Source organism: Chinchilla lanigera, unplaced genomic scaffold (assembly GCF_000276665.1).
Source record: "Chinchilla lanigera isolate Chin_1 unplaced genomic scaffold, ChiLan1.0 scaffold00022, whole genome shotgun sequence".
Taxonomy (NCBI): domain Eukaryota; kingdom Metazoa; phylum Chordata; class Mammalia; order Rodentia; family Chinchillidae; genus Chinchilla; species Chinchilla lanigera.
Window position 1 is genome coordinate 27,296,992 of NW_004955423.1, and position 4,871 is coordinate 27,301,862.

At 54.7% G+C, this 4,871-nt stretch overlaps 1 long non-coding RNA gene across 1 annotated transcript in view; it reads left to right on the top strand.

The window, feature by feature from the left end:
- LOC102012000 overlaps positions 1-4,522 on the top strand; it is a 13,910-nt gene extending 9,388 nt beyond the window's left edge. The window contains exons 3-4 of the long non-coding RNA XR_001234059.1: positions 1,835-2,076; positions 4,177-4,522. This is a non-coding gene — a long non-coding RNA (uncharacterized LOC102012000). The remainder of the gene's footprint in view (positions 1-1,834; positions 2,077-4,176) is intronic.
- Positions 4,523-4,871: the final 349 nt, after the last annotated feature.

Consider the following 4,871-nt stretch of genomic DNA (forward strand, 5'->3'; position numbering starts at 1 on the left):
CAGCCAGAAGGCTGGCGCTCCCCACCCGCAGCTCCCTGTGCGCTGGAAGCCCTCCTTCCGGGGAACCACGAGGCCGGGAGTGAGTCGCCGGTCCGAAGACCGGCGCTCCCCGCCCGAAGCCCAGGGTATTTGTGATAGCAGCAGGAAGGGACTGAGACCGTGCCCTGAGGGTGCACACAGAGCACAAAGTTCCCCACTGCCAGGTCTTTCTGGTGGACCGCTCCTCTGTTACCGTACGCCGAGCCTTGCTTTAGGCTCTTTGCTGTTGTGGCAAGGTGCACGGGCTGAGTCAGCCATGAAGAGCAGAGTGTGTTTATGACATGGGGGCTAGAGGCGCAGGGCCAAGTCACCAGCATCCGTCAGGGGCCCTTCTGCCACTCCTCAAGTGGCAGAAGGCGGAAGGGCAAGCTCGCCGGCCGCTGCAGGAAGCCTGGATCTGGTGCACAAGGCGGGCCCTCATGGCCTGACTGCTGTCACCTTGCAACACCTGAATTTAGCAGGGACACATGCGGGTTGCAGCGATCTTAAAGGTTTTGTTTCTCTCAGAGCCTCCTTCATCAGAGATGAATATTTGAACACTAGCTTGATTTTGATCAGTGTGTTTCCAGTATGTCCCTTTCTATCCCTTCATGATCAATAATTCTCTCTTATTTTGTTGAGGCATGATTGCTGTAAACAACCATAGCTGGAATTTTTGCCTTTAAAACTCCAAACCAAAGCCAAGTGTGGTGGTGCACGCCTGTAATCCCAGCAGTCTGGGGGCTGCAGCAGGAGGATCATAAATTCAACCCAGCCTGGACAACTTAGTGAGACACTGTCTCAAAATAAAACATAAAATAAAAAGATCTGGGGGGGGATAGCTCAGTGCAAAGGTCTTGGGTTGATTCTCCAGCATTAAAAAAATCCAATTGCAGAGTAGTACTCCACAGTGTATAAATAGCATATTTTCTTCATCCATCCATCTGTTGACGGGCATATGTTCTGTTTCCAAGATTTAGCTGTTATAAATTGTGCTGCTATAAACACGGGAATGCATGGATCACTGTGGTACGATGCTTTTAACTTTCAGGAAATACCAAGGAGAGTAGCTAGTTTGAACAGAACCTCTCGTTCTAGTTTTTGAGGATCTCCACACCAATTTCCACAGTGGTTGCACCAGTCTGCACTCCCACCATCAGTGGAGAAGTGTTCCTTTTTCCCACAGCCGCTCCAGCACTTGGTATTGGTTGATGTCTTGATAATGTCCATTCTTTCCTGGTGAGATGGTCTCTCAGCATTGTTTTCATTTGCATCTCTCGAAGGACCAGTGACGCTGAGCATTTTTTCTTACCTTTATTTGCTGTTTGCGCTTCTTTGAGAAGGGTCTGTTCATTTTCTGCCACGGCATCACGGGGAGTGGAGAGGGGAGTCAGGCTCCCGCAGCCTTGGCCCGGCCTGCCCTGGTGCACGGAGGAGCAGGTGAGCTAGGAGATGATGGCACAGTGCCCGTGGCAGCGCAGACCCTGGCTTTCCCAGCCCTGCGGCGGGGCCCGTCTTTTCTCACTGCCCAGCTCTGCGGACGGTGTGTTAGGCGATGTGCTAGGTAAGGCCGTGGCGGACGTGAGCATGAGTCTGTTCCTGCCGTAGCCGTAGCTGAGGCACCGAGACAGCGGGTGCGGAGTGAAGTGCCCAGCCCGTGAGTCACACCGGAGAGACTCGTGAAGCTGCGCAGTGCAGGTGCTGATGCCAGCCGGAGGAGGGCGAGGCAGAGAAATCACACGACCGCCGCTTTCCGGTGCCGCAGTGAGCAGAGTTCACTGCAAACCCGAAGACTGAGTGCATCTCTCCTCCGCAGAATCGAACCTCTGCCTTCCACGCGCACACCCACAGATGCGCCTGGACTGCGGTTTCCTCGCGTTTGTTGGTTCATCGCCGGGTGATCGTCAGAGCTCTTCCTTCGGGTGAGGCGGCGCGCTCGGCTGGAGCGGCAGTGCTCACGCTGTGCAACAGCTTCCTGGCCTGCTGATTCGTCCCGCGGCAGCGCCAGTGTGCGCAGACGGCGCCAGAGCAAGTGCTGGGGGAAGGCCGGACGTCAGGGTAAGGAAGCCAGCTGTCCTGGGGGTCAGAGTACTCGTCACCTCCAAGGGCTGATGGGAGAAGAAGTCTGGTTGGAGGGCATCCTTCACGAGGTGATCAGTATTGCGAATTTTATAGTCTTGTCTCACGAGTACGCCGGATTTTATGTCCTGGTGGCAAGGGAAACGCTCCTAAAGCCCTGCGCACCTGTCGCGCGGCAGTTCGGAGCCAGCGGCTTGTGCGACACCAGCCCAGCGACTCTTGTTGGACTCTGGCAGCCGCCACTGGAGGACAGTGTGTCTGTTTGACAGGAAGTTACTCATGAGCTATTTGCTGAGAACTGTTCATGGGCCAGCTTGTTACAAAACTGGGAATTTGGGGAACTTACATCAAGGCAGACGCGCTGGAGACAGAGACAACAGGTGTGGGGTGGAGTCCTCGGGGCCGAGACAGGGTCCTGGGCCCTGGAAACCAGCGCAGGGAGCCGGCGCTGTGGGGGCTAGGAGCTTCGAGGGAGCAGACAGGCCAGAGCTCAGGAGGGGACACGGACACGGCCTTGCTCTGAGCCGGGGGAGGACATGGGAGACGGGAGATGGACCGGGATGCTGGCCATGCCATGTTTCCAAAAGGAGAGGCAGAGGCTGGGGATTTAGCTCAGCGGCACAGCGCCTGCCTGGCAAGTGCGAGCTCGTGAGTTCGATTCCCGGTACCGGGAAAAAAACCAAAAACAAACAAACCAAAAGAAGAGGCAGGGGCTGGGGCTGGGGTCACCACGCCAGCAGGGCCAGAACACAGAGGAAGTCTCGTCCCGGTCTGTGGTGGGGTCCTGCAGACACGGGGTTTGCAGAGTGCGCCCCACGCCTGAGCGCCGTCGGAGAGACGGAGAGCGTGTCCTAACCGTGCGCACTTTCACGCCGAAGCCTGAGTACACCCCGTCGGTGTCAGGAGGTGGCAAGCCCTTGGGTTGGATGATGACCCACAGACACGCAGACAGACCCTGCAGACCTGCCATTCCCAGCTGGGTGGCCCGGGTGCTGTGGCTGCTGTGCCTTTGTGACACGGCTTTTCCACAATGAGGAGCAACTGCCGCTCGCATTTCAAGCGTAATAGAGCGCAGTGCCCCTTGATTTGAACTGTAAGTGTGTACTTGGAAAATCCAGCCTATATGAAAACCATGCAAAACTGTTTTCTCTTTATAAGTAAAGCTGAGTTGGATTCCAGCTGCAAATAGCTCTAGTGGAGCTATTTTGAAATTCTGAATTTAAAAATTTTTATTAGCCCATGTTTGCGATGCATAACGATCGAATTCATCATGGAGCTGGAGCACACATGTGACGCCTCTCCGTTCTTTTCACATCCTGTCCCCGCCCCGCCTCGTGGTCCCCTTCCTGTCCGCCCGGTACCACTCTCCCCGTGTTTCGGCACCGTGGGTGTCCGGCATGTTTGGGAATCACGCAGTCCACAGAACAACTCTTCACCTGTGGGACTGCATCCTAGTCACAAAACCCGAGCCTAGGCTCCTGCTCACCCAGTGCCGGCAGTGCCTGGCGGTCACCCCACCATCTAAAATAGCCTGCAGAGTCCCAGGATGTCCCTATAGGTTCGTGGATGTAGGGTTTTGTGGTTGACGCGCTGTGTGGTCCCGGGGCACCACGTGTGCTGTTGCTGGTTGAGAAAAGGTGGGTGTCCAAGCTGGGCTTGGTGGCACCAGTCTGGGATCCCAGCTAGTTGGGAGGCTGAGGCAGGAGGATGACAAGCTTAAGCCCAGCCTGGGCTACTTGGTGAGATCCTGTACAGAAATTTAAAGTAAGGGCTGGGGATGCAGCTCAGTGGGAAGCCCTGATTTCACCCCTCAATAGTAAGAAAGAGTGCGAGGGAGATTCTCTAATACACCACCAAAGAAGAGACACAGATGGTACGCCCCTCCAGATTCTAGCGTCCCTTCCTCCCTGCCTTCCTCCTTCCCTTCTGTCCTCCCTCCTCCTCCTTCCCTGCACCCTCTTTCTTTTTTTCTTTTCTTTTTTTTGGTACCAGGAATTGAACTCAGGACGTTGCACTTGCCAGGCAGCACTGTGTCACTGAGCTATATCCCTGGCCTTCTTGTTATTTCTTCTTTTTCAGCCATGGACATCGAACCCAGGTCATCTCCAGACGAAGCCCGCACACCACGGGTCTTCAGTTCAGCTTTAAGAGCTCCCGCGACTTTCTGTGCGTGGAGGCACATCGCAGTTGCTGCTGCTCCTGACCTGAGCTGGATGAAGTTCCGAGTTCACAGCACTGCTGCTCCTCCAGCCCTGGAGGCCCCATACCAGTCTAGCAAATTCGTTCACAGTCGTGTCCGTTTGCGTCCACACAGCATCACGTGCACACATGCTTTAAGTAACGTTCCCTGATTTGAACGAACGCTGTTTCTTCCACCACTTAACAGCATTTAACCACCGTGCTGATTAAATCCCTTTAAACTGCAGAGTGTAATCTCCGATTTATTCCATTGGCTTCTCTCAGTCATGTCACACACCTCATGGGCTGATTCACACAACAGATGAGCAAAGTGTGTGTGTGTGTGTGTGTGTGTGTGTGTGTGTGTGTGTGTGTGTGTCCTGGGGATTAGGCTCAGTGCTTGCGCGTTGAGCTACATCCCAGCCCTTTTTCAGGTTTCACGTTGAGACAGGCTCTTGCTACGTTGTTAGGTTGCCCAGGCTGGCCTTGAACTTGAGACTGTCTTGCCTCAGCCTCTGAGGGTGCTGTAATTACAGGCAAGTGCTGCCCCATGCGGCTCATTTCAGTCTTTGTTAGACTGTCAAACACTCTTTACA